The sequence below is a fragment of the Tachypleus tridentatus genome, chromosome 5 (assembly GCF_004210375.1).
Source record: "Tachypleus tridentatus isolate NWPU-2018 chromosome 5, ASM421037v1, whole genome shotgun sequence".
Classification (NCBI taxonomy): Eukaryota; Metazoa; Arthropoda; class Merostomata; order Xiphosura; family Limulidae; genus Tachypleus; species Tachypleus tridentatus.
Window position 1 is genome coordinate 36,159,222 of NC_134829.1, and position 15,446 is coordinate 36,174,667.

The following is a 15,446-nucleotide window of genomic DNA, read 5'->3' on the forward strand; positions in this document are numbered from 1 at the left end:
TTAAATATTCGTAACATTACAGTATCGGTAAAACAGCTTTCGAAATCAAGTACATTTACGAATGGTTCTTTAAGTGCAATTTTAAGTTTCGTAAATAGGACGAAATGGTCACGTGGCATACTTTTCCGCAGTTCATGTTTCTCTTCCTCAGAATACATCACTGTACACTAGTTTTGGTTTTCAACTGTTAATATGACATAACTGCTACGAGCGGATGCTTTTTCTTTCCTTTTTAACAATTTATCCTGCTTTCTTCTTAAAATGTTTAAGATGTCGCAGCGGTGTTGAAAACCAGCCAAAATAACTATCACACGAATAACAAACAAAAACACTACTAATAATCGAACAATGGGAAAAGATTTACACAAAAATCCAATGTACCAAGATGTTTATAGATATAGTTTACAAGTTTTGTATGATATAACATTGATTACTGGATATTATTTATGAAGTTCATTAGAATATATGATGTGAATTTATGACGTAAGCAATGCAGTAACAAAAACTATGAACGACTGAACTCTGTTTTCCTTGTGCTTACTGTGAGTTTGAAAGTAAGAATGGCCAAGCGTGTTAAGGCGTTCGACTCGTAATCCGAGGGTCGCGGGTTCAAATCCCCGTCACACCAAACATGCTCACCCTTTCAGGACGTTATAATGTAACAGTCAATCCCACTATTCGTTGGTAAAAGTGTAGCCCAAGAGTTGGTGGTAGGTGATGATGACTAGCTGCCTTCCCTCTGGTCTTACACTGCTAAATTAGGGACGGCTAGCACAGATAGCCCTCGAGTAGCTTTGCGAGAAATTCAAAAAACAAACAAAAGTAAGGAAAAAATGAAAAGCAAAAATTTAACTTTCACGCTTTGGACTTACAGTCGTTCAGCATGAACACAAGATATAGACCAAAAGTTATTAATAATTTGTAAATGTGAAAAATGTTGCAGTTTGAGTTGTTAAAAAAAAATGGCTTTGAAGTAAAAATTATTAGGTTAACCTTTTAACTTCAGTAGTATTCTCGGGTTCGAACCTGAACCGAGGAAATAAAAATAAAATAATGACAGCAGTGAAATAGTATGAGGAAGATGAGAAAAGTTCATCACAAATGGCAGACAAAGTGCCCCCTAGTGGCACAGTGGTATGTGTGCGGACTTATCGCGCTAGGAACTAGGTTTCGATACACTAGTGTGTCAGAGCACAGACAGCGTCTTGTTTAGCTTTGTGCCTAATTCAAAACAACAAATTACAAACAGACAAGATAAGAGCTTAATGAAGTTGCCATGACTACAACGAACATAAAGAAATCACGATAAAACATTACGATGTGAACTTTGACAGAAATGACATACGAACAATGACGACTTTCTTATCTTACGTTAGGCTTACGAAAGATGAGTAAATAGTATGACCATTTTTTTTATCACCAATAAAGATATGAGGGTCCTCAAACTTTCTTAAAACAACTTCTGCAGGTCGTTTTCTTTTTTCATAAATATTCCAAACGTTTATTGAGTAACTGGAGCGATTTTAAAAGTTCTCAATACGGATGACGTCACGTGTATTGGTACTGATGTTAGTACTTCGCTAGTTCATTGAATCTCGCAAAAAAACTACACGAGGGCTACCTCAGCTAACCACCCCTCATTTTAAAGTAGTAAAGGGAGACATCATCCACTATCCACTCTTGAACAAACTCGCGTCCAAACAAATAGCGTGAATTGTCCATTACTCCTATAATGCAAATATGGCCCCAAAGTTCGGACACAGTGCTCTTTTGTTGTTGTTTCTGCTGTTTTGTTTTGATTGGAACGAAGTGCAAACTAAGGAATCTCAGAAACACAGTTCGATATATTAACCTTGGTCTATTTTCAGCGTTAATATTTTATGTTTTAAGTGTATGACGTAGAAATGTTTAAAAACTTCTAACCAATAGCTTTTCAAATGTTTGTAACAGGAAATTTAAAGAAGGCGGTTTTTATATTATATTGATTAAGTTATCTGTCAAATTAAAAATACGTTGAAGTTAAGATATAGAAATATTCTATATAAAAAAAATCGTAACCCTGAAATTATGAGCAAACAATTGTTTATTTTTTAATTTCACGCAAAGCTACACGAGGGCTATCTGCGCTAGCCGTCCCAAATTTAGCAGTGTAAGACTAGAGGGAAGGCAGCTAGTCATCACCACCCATTGCCATCTCTTGGACTACTACTTTACCAACGAATAGTGGGATTGACCGTCACATTATAACGCTCCCACGGCTGAAAAGGCGAGCAAGTTTGGTGTGATGGGGGGTTCGAATCCGCCACCCTCAAATTACGAGTCTAGAGACCTAACCGCCTGTCCATGCCAGGTCCGATCAATAAAGGAAATCTACGTTAATATGACAACACACACGGATGTGTGATGTGCATCTTTATAACAAAATCTGTTTACATCTCCTGTGAACTGGAGATATTGTCCTAATGGTAAAATATACATTTCATAGTATCTATGGGGAAGATTGTTACTCACGTTTTGTATAAGATGTTAAACGAGCTAAATCATAAGCTGCAGTTTGTCATTTTTAAAGGCTGTGCGTGGCTTAGCATTAGTATGTCCGGACAATAACTCTGTTGTAGCAAAATTCGTTCCGCATTAGAGCAATACTCAGATAGCCCTTGTGTGGGCTTGTGCGGAATATTATAACAAACACTGTTGTGTCTCTGCCGGCTTGATGAGCCTTAGTATTAGTCAAAAAAGTCTTATCGCCACTGGACATAGCAATTATTTTGTGGTTAGCATGTTGTCACACGTTCTTCTTTACTCGGCTCGGCATGGCCGGGTGGATAAGGCACTTGACTCGTAATCCAAGATTTGCAAGCTCAAATCCCCATCGCACAAAACATGGTCGTCATTTCAGCCATGGGGGCGTTACAATGTGACGGTCAATCCCACTATTCGTTGGTAAAAGAGTAGCCCAGAGTTTGTGGTGGGTGGTGATGACTAGCTGCTTTCCTTCTAGACTTAAACGACGAGTGCAAATAGCTCAAGTGTAGCTTTGCACGAAATTCAAAACAAACCAAATCTACTTTAACATTCACTTATCAGTGCGTAAAACTGTTAACAATAGGAGTGAAAAGAAGACAACATTTAATTTTTTAATAATGAAGTGTAAGTTATTTAAATTGAATTATTTGTTTCAGTAAAACCAGTAAAACGCTAATTATTTAAAAATGTAAATGTATAAAAATGTGTAAGAGGAAGCGTTTTGTAATCAATTCTACGAACATAACAGACGTGTAGGTGTCACTGTAATCACTGATTGAAACTATTAAACACCACACCTATTTTGATCGCAAAGTTATAATTTTAAATCATGTCATTCATTGGAAAGCCTTGTAATATGCTCTTTAGTTTCGTTAAATTATAAATCAAACATAAAGCTCAAAGCTACACAATGGGCTCTCTATAATATACCCACCAAGGGTATCGAAACCCAGTTTTTAGCGTTGTGAGTCTGCAGGCATTCGCTGTGTCCTGATGGACTCTAAAGACAGACCCAGTTGAATATTTGGCTATTTGTATATCTGCTGAGTCCGTCGAGGGGAATCGAACCCCTGATTTTAGCGTTCTTAATCCGCAAACTTACCGCTGTACCAGTGGAAGACTTATGGTTGTGGCTTTATAAACTTACCGATATTCCACCAGGGAATGCTTGATCCAAACTTTCAGGTTAAATATACACAATAAATACAAAAAAAAAAGTTAACGGAAACAGGGATCGTCAGTTAATTAGTAGATTGCTATAAGACTGAGCTAAAACGAAATAAATGCTTAAGTGGAGATTGTTTGTTTGTTTGTTTTGGATTTCACGCAAAGTTACTCGAGGGCTATCTGCGCTAGCATTCCCCTAATTTAGTGGTGTAAGACTAGAGGGAAGGCAGCTAGTCATCACCACTCACCGCCAGCTTTTGGGCTACTCTTTTACCAACGAATAGTGGGATTGACCGTCATATTATACCGCCCCACGGCTAAAAGGGTGAGCATGTTTGGTGCGACCAGGATTCGAACCCACGACCCTCGGATTACGAGTCGAACGCCTTAACATGCTTGGCCATGCTGGGCCATAAGTAGAGATTGAAAAATCGTTTTAAACTCCATCCAATTAATATCAGTTTATTTGCTTGTGTATTTGTTATTGTAGCATTTATTTTGTTTTTAGACACTTCTTATAGTCAATCTGTGAATAACCAATGGTCCCCACTTTCTGTTAAAATTTGGTTTTATTTTTCTTATTTTTTGTTTCAGTTTTTATATACCCATTAAATGTGCAGAACACCTATAAACTTTCAATACAGCCAGATCCCCGATAGCTATAACTTTTACAAGAATTTAAACCACAAAAACAGTAAATAAAGCTGTCAAATTAGGGGTTACATTTTGTAAATGTGTGATTCTTAGTTCAGCCCTTTCTGTAGCAAGATTCCTACTTCAATTTGAAATTCAGTTCTTTTAATTACTCTTGTTTATTTATTTTTATGTTATGTTTGTAAAAAGTATATACTTTATCTTTAGAAACTGTCGCGTGTCTATCTATCGGTATGTAGCGCTATCTGTTGGGTTGAAAAGCTATATAAATACACGCATCGCATGTTTACCACTTATATATATAAAATCTGTATATATTTATCGGAATATCAAAAGCGGATACCCACCATAGACTAGCCAAGTGAGCTGCAGAAATCTAGTATGATAGGTAGGTAGTTCCTGTTTTAGAAATTTTTAATTTTTACACCAAATGTTAGTGTATTTTATAAGCGTAATATTTGTACATATGCACATAATATATGGTAACCAATACTCTGCATAGTCAGGTTTTCGCTTAGAAATTCAATAAGGTGATTTTTCGGCGCGTGAATTAGTTGGAATCCTTGCCGATACCTACTGTTAAATGTTTGTTTTTTGAATTTCGTGCAAAGCTACTCGAGGGATATCTGCGCTAGCCGTCCCTAATTTAGCAGTCTAAGACTAGAGGGAAGGTAGCTAGTCATCACTACCCACCGCCAACTTTTGGGATACTCTTTTACCAACGAATAGTGGGATTGACCGTCACATTATAACGCCCTCACGGCTGAAAGGGCGAGCATATTTGGTGCGACGGGTATGCGAACCCGCGATCCTCAGGTTGGAAGTCGCATACCTTAACCCACCTGGCCATGCCAGGCCTACTGTTAAATACTATCGTATAAAATAATAATATAAAATTATGCTAATGAATACTAATTTTCAAATATATTTACATTTCATTACGTATAGCTAACAATATTATTGATTAACAGTACTTATAATTATAATTAGTGTATTTTATCACACATTATCTTTTGCTTTATACATATACACATTTCTTTTCTGATAAATAAAAGCAAACCTAAACAAAAATCAAATACGCAATTTGAAAGGATCCCATGGTAGAAGCTATAATGTGGAATACAAAACGCACCCTAGGTTTTGGAAGTAACTACGAAATAGGATCCACGATGGGGATACACCATCTGTCGGCCTTAACTTCCGTTCGCCAGTCTCACATGCAGAAAATAATAAATATTAATAATAATTAAATAATAAAAGAAATAGTAATTAGAAGTGCTCAAGTCCTCAACGTCCCACATTTTTATCATCCTTCGTTGCCTGCAGACAATTGTGGAAAACTGAATGATCTCCAAAGTAAAAAAAGAAACAATTGTAAAGTGTATAATAAGATACTACCACTTGGGGTAAGTAAGATAAAACTTTACCTCCTGAAGTTAGCATTCCAACCCCCATTATGTTCATAAAGCAGCAGACAAGTTATAATAGTATAAAAGAACCTAACCAGCTACCTAAACTAACTGGTACAACTTTCAACCACTGTTACTACCAATTTTCAGACTCTAAAGAAGACTTTATATGCGATAAGGTGTTCATCCGCATTAAATTAGTGCATAGTTGTTTAAATGACCTTATTAACAACTAAAAATAATTATTAGAAACTTTAATTAAAGTCTCATTAATTTTTACTTCTTTATATTTTAATAATTCTATTTAGAATTTTTCTATAAAATCCATTAAATATTAATTTTTGTATCAATAATGAAATATTGTAATTTATTACAAACTTTACAAAATCTGAATAATTGTGAAGTTATAATATTTATAAACAGAAAACTACGGAACATTACTATTAAAAGGTAATAAACCATATATTGGAAAAGAGAGACATTTTCTTTCATAAAAAAATATTTCAAACTGATATTATTATTAATTATTTTAATTTCTAGATTTAAATAACGCACCTCTACATTAGATATTGTAGCATTTCCAATTTCATATTTTACCAGATAAATAGTGTTATCACTAATTAAATCATTTATATATCTGTAAGTTAAAGCAAAAAATGTCTGGGTTTATGCAACTTTCAATAAACCTATTCTCATAAAAATAAAGATATAAGTTTCCAATACAAGTGTAGTTAGCTTCTACTGGGACAGGCATGGCTAGGTGGTTTCGAATTCCCGTCGCACCAAACATGCTTACTCTTTCGGCCGTGGGGACGTTATAATGTTTCGGTCAATCCCGCTATTCATTGGTAAGAGAGTAGCCTAAGAGTCTTACACTGCTAAATTAGGGACGGCTAGTGCAGATAGCCCTCGTGTAGCTTTGCGCGAAATTCCAAACAAACCAAACAGATTGGAACTCCTATTATTTGTTTAAATATCTGGTTATTGGAAAATATATAATTATTATAAATGCTGTGTACGTAGACAGATGGATAACAACAGCAGCTTTTTAGCACTCGGACAGCACACTGATAACAGAAAATGTATTAACTACACATACTGATATACTTAAACTACAAAAAGTTAACAGTTTCAGAGTTACTGCTTGTTTGTTTTTGTGGTTATTTCTTTAATCAAGTGATTACTTTAGGTATATTGTTGTAAACCAAACCTGTCCGGAAACAGTTAAACATATCTGACTCGACAGAGTTAACTCTAGATAAGAGGTAGGTCTGCTAAACCGACCTCGTAATTTATTTTTTATTCGTTGTAGTTTCCATACTATAAAACGTTTAATACTATTTTGTGTATCTTCACAAAATTTAGCAGACGTTTAGTAAACATTACAAATGTTAATAAAGATTTGTCTATATATTATTTTTTACTAATCTGAGTGCGAGGTGATTTCTACGTTAAGATTAAAAATGCTTTCCTTTGTCTCAAATTTTTTCGTATTTTAAACCTCCAAAATAAATTTAAAGCCTATTAAAGTAAAACTTTATATTGTATTTGTTACTTTTCTACCCTAATTTTACATAAGGTTGGCCAATTTGACCAATCTCTTAGCCACAAAAATCAATATAACTGGTCTTTTTTTCTTTCAATAACGATTTCAAACTATAACATGGAAGTACGTTTGTCAGTTCTAAGTAGCTTTAAACTCGTAACTGTATACATGTATTCATACTTAAATTATTGTTTTATTGCTCTTTAAACCATATCTAATAAGTGTGGTTTTCGTGCGCCATTTTAAGATGTAAATCACTTACCAAACGCGGAGATCAAATTATGCTATCAAATTGTATCACACACAAGCTGCTAGCTTGCCTCGTGAATTTTTTTTATTATAATATTATTTGTGTAGGGAAATATTACGCTAGGAGACTTGTATAAGTAAGACACGATGATTTGTAAGCATAATAAAAATTAATATACATACATACATGTTTCGACAGCGCAGTGATCTATCTTCTACAGACAGAATAATGCTTACAGACCCCTGAAGAAGACAGACTAATGCTCTGTCAAAACACGTGTTATATATTCTTTGAGAGATTGTTTAGAACGGACGGCAACTGTCTGTTGTGGAGACACAAGTGTAGAGGACGACGTTTCGAAAGTCTTTCGCCTTTCGTCTTCAGATCAGTGTGTGGATGTTGTTGGTCTTTTATAGTGTCCTGGTGGATTGTGGAGAGCGTGTGATAACTATAAAAGACCGACAATACCTACACACACACAACAGGCAGCTGCCGTCCATTCTACAAAGTTTAATCATGTATTATATACTAAATGCTTGCTAATCATTGTCTTGCATAAGCATATTATTGTTATTCATTTCATCTAATCTGGACTAAGTAACCTAGAAAGTTCTTACATTTTTATATCTTACTTTTATAATGTTAAATATATATGAAAAACAACAAATAAAGTGGATTTCCTTTTCTCTCTCCTTTCTTTCCTGCCTACTATCGATAACGGTTAAACCTACTTTGTATATACTAACGGTAGTATTACATTTAATTTTTTGATTTAATTAAATAATGCACCAAAGAACATAAACAACTTACAAAAAGCAGACAATGTCCCATGACTATCACAGTTTTTTTCTGGGTTTGTGGTTATACAATAAAGTCCATAATAATTCATATAAATCTATTTTTCCCGTGGGAATAAAATTTCAACTGAAAATGACACTGACAATTCATTGTACAGGAAACAACGTAACATCACATACCATTTGATAGATGAAAAAATTAGGATTTCCATTGGTTATAAATAATATTGCATTGGACGTCAGAGAGAACTGTTAGAAATTTCTGAAAGGTAGGAGGTGACGTGTGGGCATGGGAAGAGGTTGTCCGATTGTCCATTTCATGGATTTGTAGCTAAATAAGATTGAATGCTATACAAATTATGCTTTGCCTGAGCGACACCGATATATTGTATAATTTATGTTAAATCTCACATTTCATGAGGGATGGTTAAATAAATAAAAGAAAATGGGAATGGCCGAAGAGAAAATGTCACAATTCTCTTTCTAGGGCGAATTTAGAGAGTTACGAGTGGGGAGAATACAGCTTCGTTCTTTTCTTTACGAGAAAAGCCGTAAAATAGGCTATCCACGCCGTCTATTGGCGTTCAAGGGTACTAAGAATTGAAAGGTGTCACAGAAAAGGTGAGTGAGCAAATGCTGATCTCAAGATTACAATGGTATTAATTTTTTTCTCCAAAAAAATTTACGTTTGAGGACTCAAGTAAAAAATAAGACTATGCTTACCTAGAATATTTTTCACGTCAGAACTTAACAGTGGCAACATATAAAAACATAACACAACACACACAAACACGTTAGGGTAAATCACAGCAACAAAAAGTCAAGGTTTTTTTTTTAATTCAATAATAATATGGTAACATACTTTACTTCTATTTTAACTTATTACCACAATATAGCGTTGATTAATTTTCTAACGAATCACAAATTTAAAACGACTTTGAAATATATTGTTCTTCTGCGTTAACAAATATAATTATTTGTTCGTATAAGTGCAAAGCTGTACAATAAGCTATCTGCACTGTGCCCGCTATGGAAATCGAATCCTGAGTTTTAACGTTATAAATCCTCACGCATACCACCGTTTAGGAGACATAAATAAAACCACCGCACAAACATGAAATGTTACGTTTGAACACGCAGAATTATATGAAAAACAAAAATAAATTGCCAACTTTGAACCTATGTTAACATAAAACCTAAAGTTCAACTACCTTAACAGGTTTAAATTCGTCACAATAAATCACTAAACACTTATGAGAGGTAAGACGTCATGCCGTTTTTATCGATGTTTTGTTTTGAATTTCGTGCAAAGCTACACGAAGGCTATTTGCGCTAGGCATCCCTAATTTAGCAGTGTGAGTCTAGAGGGAAGACTAGTCATCGCCACTACTCTTTTATCAATGAATAGTGGGATTAACTGTCCCATTATAACGTTTCCTCGACTGAAAGAGCAAGCATGTTTGGTGCGACGGGGATTCGAACCTGCGACCCTCAGATTACGAGTCGAGCACCCCTAACCGTCTGGCCATGCTGGGCCGTGATATTTTGGACATTTTCTGTTTCAACACATATCACAGCAACAACAGTCAAAGTCTTTGGTGATTAGAAAATACCAACAATGACATATCTTAGTGTTCTATAGACTTTATATTTCATATTGTCCATTCGTTCCGACAAGCAGTTTAACACGGTTTTGCGTTGTTCGGGTTACGTGATGTTTGAGTACTCCTTGACTTCACGACACTACCCACTTGTATTTCCTGTTAGTATGACGCCCGAAGTTGGTGGAAACTGAATTACTAGTAGAAGCTATTTTCACTGAAAATCTGTGGATGAAATATTAATTAATAAGGATTTAACCTCTTTACTTTTAGCAATTATAATTTTGCTTATTACGGAAGAGACCAGTAGATGATTCATTAAACCCAACTAAAGCCAAATTCGTATTACATAATTACCTGTGATATCTGACATTTTCGACAAATCGCGTTATGTAATACGAAAGCACATTATTTAGATTTAGAAATTAAAATAATTGATAAGGATATCAATATAAATATTTTGCCTTTCCAATATATGGTTTACACTCTTTTAATCGTAGTGTACCATAAGCATTACAACTTCACAATTATTCAGATATTGTAAAATTTGTAATAAATTACAATATTTTATTAGTGATATTGAAATACTGGCACAAAAAATAATATGAAATGGATTTAATAAAGAAACTTTAAAAAAAATTGTTAGAATATTCTGCAATGAATACAAGAATGTATTAAATAAAGAAATAGGAGTTAAAGAAATTTTACTAAAAATTCTGGTAACTATTTTTGGTTGTGAACAAGGTTATTAAGAACTTGGCACTATTTTATGTGGATGAACACCTTACTACATGTAAAGACTTGTTTAGAGTATGAAAATTGATAGTTACAGTAGACTTAATGAGTGGTTATTTGGTATTATACTAGTTTAGTTTAGATAACTGGTTGGAACCCTTTATACTAGTCTAATTTATTCACTGGGCTGCCAGTTTAGTATCTTTCTACCCTAATAGGGGCTTTAATGCTATTTTCAATTTTTAATTTGAAATTAAGTTTTTAATTTCAAGAGGTAAGCTTATTCAACTTACTTAACTCCAAATGGTAGTACCTTATCTTTCTTATGTTTATTAATCTGTTTTCTCCTTTACTTTGGAGAACAGTCACCTTCCCACAACTGTCTGCAGGCAGTGAAGGGTGACATAGATGTGGAAAATAGTGGGCTTGAGCACCCATGTCTCGCTCTCCTAATTACTATTTCTATTAATTTGCTTTATTTTATTTCTCTATATGAGACTGGAGAATTTAGGTTATGACTGATAGACGGTGTATCCCCACCGCAATGTGGGTTCTACCACCGCAGTCATCTCCAAAACCTAGGATACATTTTGTATCCCATATTATAACTTGTACCTTGGGATCCTTTCAATTAGTGCAGCGTTTTTTTAAATATTATTTCTGTTTCGGCTTATTTTTGGTTATAAACTAATATAATTAGTCAAGGGCTTGGATTTGCTGTTTTTAACGCAGTCCCACCGTTTGATTTTGTTTACTTTATCAGTATTAATTTTCTCTAAATAAATATATATATTATTGGCGTAAAGGTTTTACTGTATTATCTTTAAGATGTACGTAAGACTAGCCTAAATTTCCTACACTGGCGAAACTTCGTAAAATATTATTAGGATTTTGGCTGAAAATGTCATCAACAGTACATTTTAATAAGTATAAAAGCCAGAATTATATGTTTAATTATCTCTTCTGACGGCGAGGTTGATTTTTATTTTCTCTCTAAATACATATTTTGCCTTGATCGGGAGTTCATTTTAATTATAAACATTGCTAGCTTCGTGACTGGAGTAATCTGTGACTAGTCAGCTATTCCAGTTCTCCAAATGCGCTGTTCTCATCATCCAAAAGAGTTTCGATTTCGTTCAATGGTATTTCCATTCCCTCCCTGGCCAGGTGGTTAGGGCACTCGACTCGTAATCTGTGGGTAGCGGGTTCGAATCCCCGTCACACCAAACATGCTCGCCCTTTCAACCACGGGGGCGTTATAATGTACGGTCAATCTCACTATTCATTGGTAATAGTACCCCAAGAGTTGGCGGTGGGTAGTGATGACTAGCTGCCTTCCCTCTAGTTTTACAGTGCTAAATGAGGGAGAGCTAGCGCAGATAGCCTTCGGAAGCTTTGTGGAAATTCAGGACAAAAAAACAAACATCAATATAAAAATTGTTCCACTATCAATGTGTGAATTGGACTTTCCGTCATTACGGATGACGGTAGTATTTGCATAGAGAAAACGCGTTTATTTCCTGTTGCATCACTAAGATTCTTCACCCCACACTTATTGTAAAAAAATCAGAAATATACATACATAAGCGGTCACTTCTTTACAATTTAGCTATTTTCAGTAACTAGGCCTACCGCATCCGAGAAACATTACAAATCGGAATTCTATTCAACCTTCCTGAAAAACGTTATCAGAGTGAAACGATTCTACATGGGCGATGAATCATGTCACAGAATTGTTGCAAATTTGTCATCATCGTAAAAAAAAAGAAGTTATTTGCTCATTACTTAATCAAAAAAGCCCTGTCAAGTTCTCTTTAAAGATCTCCTTAATAAATAAAAGCGTTCTTATTTAACTTGTACATATTCACTGCAACCTAAACCTGTTGTGAGGAGATCATGTTTTATCAGTTTCGAATAATCTCAATTTTGACGTTTGGTGTCTGGCTGAACTGACAGCAATAATGTAGGCCTAAGGCCAAAACTAGGTGTGACATGCATACAAGTATATTCTTGTATAATAAGACACTGTTATTGTGTTTGTTTCAAATTATCAGGTTCCCCAGCAAATGATTGATTCTGTGAAACAAAATGGTGCGATCTGGTTCATTTCCTGGATCAGTGTGATTTTTTTTTCTTTAATCCCTGTAAGCGTGAGAACAGACTGAGCTGCTCGAGTTTCACGTTTAGTGAGCGAGTGTTGGTGGTATTCTGTTTTAACTTAAGTTACTTTGTACTCGTTATAAGCGCATGACAAGCTAGAAATTGATTGTTTGTTTGTTTTGGCCATTACAATATATCTGCACGTAACAGCATATCGCAGCACGTTTACATCTTAATAAATTTATTCAAAATCCATTACAATATACCTGCACGTAACAGCATATCGCAGCACGTTTACATCTTAATAAATTTATTCAAAATCGTACATTATAACCTAATAGTTTACTATTAATAGTGTTAAAGTGATAAGAATGAAATATCACTGCTAATTTTCTTCTTAGAATTTAATGCCTTTTTAGCAGCGGTATAATGGCTCATTTTCCAAGTATAAACTTTTAATTCATAGCTTCTTCTCTTGATCGATTTGAAATCCACATATAGCTGCTACTAGTGGGAATTTTCTTTTAATTAATATTTTAATTTTGATATTTATATTGCTCGCTAGAGGGAAATTTGATGTGACGTGATGATCGTTTTAATATATTTGAAATTCTTTTCAGCATTTGGGAAATGATTTAGTCTGTATAAGAACTATCGATTATATTAATTATTATATTCGTTAGCGAGTGTATTTGGCTCGCTTGATTAATTAATCTAGGTTTATTTAATTTCAAGTATGTGTTTCAAAACAGACACCTACCATAAAAGTAGAAACTATCGCTACTTGTGAAATTAGGCCTATTAATGAATGGTAAAGGAAATAAAATACTTTCATTTCTATTATATGAACTAAATTTTGCATTATTCATTACTCAATAATTCAAAATAAGTATCTCAACGATAAAAACAGCTACACTGATGCAATTTGTAACTACCAAAACAACCAGTAAAGAGTGTTCGATATTTTCGTTAAGGTTTATAATTACAGTAAATTAAGTACATTTCTTAGCTTCAAACTTTAATTACTTCTGAAATATCATCTGTACTGTCGTCATTATTTCGGGTTTATATTTGTATTTTCTGCTTTAATTCTTAACTCCTAACTTCACACATTTAAAAGTTTTTAAGGTTAACATATACGACTAGAATTTATTTTCAGTACTGTGGCCGTGTCAAAACCATCACCAGGAACAAAACATCACGGGAAGCTAACCTGTTGATTCGGCGTTCATACAGAGGCTGTTGAGACTGAACAACTCGAACGATATCATAATATTTCCAGATAAGCTTCACAGGTTGCGCCAAGACTCTGCTCTACCTTTCAGAAACAAAATCCACAAGGCAGACCACTCATGTTCGAGACCAGTCAAAACCACAGTTACGAGCATCCCGTATGGAAATCGTCCTGAAGCCCAGTTGTTTTTCAAACACAATAAACATGCTTTGTTTATGTATTACCACATGAAAAAACGATCCATAATTTAAAACTAACTCATAATAATTACTTACCTTTGTCATAGTCCATACATCCTAATGTAAATGTGAAATGTCACTTCTTTTACACTCAGTAATGTGTACACGGAAACGTTCTAGACTCGACTGCTTCACAGCACTGAGCAATTTGCACTAGGTAGTTTGACTATTCTAGGAATGAAGGGAAAATAGGTTTGCCATGATTGCGGCAAGTGACCTTGAAAGCTCAGCGGCCTGTGGTGTGTGTGTGTGTGTGGAATTGTTAACCCGGGGCTGAAAGTCGGCTCGGAAAAATATAAGAGAATCGCTGTGAATTTTATGCTCAGTGCACAAAGTCAATAAAGCTTTGTTTTTTTTTTTTATCAGCTATGAAGTCAAATAGCATACATTAACCGCTAGGTGCATTTTGTAACGAGCTACACGTAGTTTCGGAAAAGTGATTTAGCAGGTTTTGTGAAACGTTCATAACATACCTGAGGAAAATCAGTCAACAGAGATAGGACATACCCCTCCCCAAAAGAAAATAAAACTTTCTGCACCATTCATCTTCCTTTGACATAAGGGTTAACAAGGGCCTTGAACTCGATATGCAACTGACTTATGCCACTGGATGCTAAAGGAACAAAATAACCAGTCGCCTACTGTGCTCGGTTTATTTTGCTCTCACATCTTAGGTAGCACGCTATATGGACGTCTTTGTAGAAGAAGTAGTTAAATTTATATATATAGATAAAAGTATTTTTAACTTGTATGGTGACGTGGGATCAAACTGGGTTTGCTAAGTACAAACAGACAAGACTACCAGTGCACAACTGATGAATAAACCGTGCTTTGAATAGATTAAAACACTATCTATTCAAAAAATAATACATAATGAAGGCAAAAACGAATGTAAGCTGTAGTTTAATATAGATTTTTAATAGACAGAACTAATGACAATGGTGATATAATAATCTAGAAAATTCGCGGAGCACTCAAGTAAGAATACGATATCAACATAAGAATCAATGTATGAGATATTAATGAGTTGAATGATAAGTTATTGAGTAACAAGTGAGTTAGTTCAATGTTGGAAAAGTTAGTCAGCGTTAGAATTGAAAGTTGTCGCATCTGTTAACAAAACGTCATGTAAGTTAGCACAGGTGCCGTTAGTTTCGGAATTGCTTGTGAACTTACGTCTATAACTTG

General features: G+C 34.6%; 1 protein-coding gene across 5 annotated transcripts in view; it reads right to left on the reverse strand.

Moving 5' to 3' along the window:
• Positions 1 to 14,445, reverse strand: part of LOC143250939 (docking protein 5-like) — a 36,452-nt gene extending 22,007 nt beyond the window's left edge. For 3 of the 5 annotated variants that reach the window (XR_013028449.1, XR_013028448.1, XM_076502164.1), the window contains exon 1: positions 14,295 to 14,445. The gene's annotated coding sequence lies outside the window, so the exon portion shown is untranslated. Of the gene's footprint in view, positions 1 to 13,998; positions 14,145 to 14,294 lie in introns of those variants that run through there. The other 2 variants (XM_076502165.1, XM_076502166.1) reach the window with 2 other exon arrangements.
• Positions 14,446 to 15,446: the final 1,001 nt, after the last annotated feature.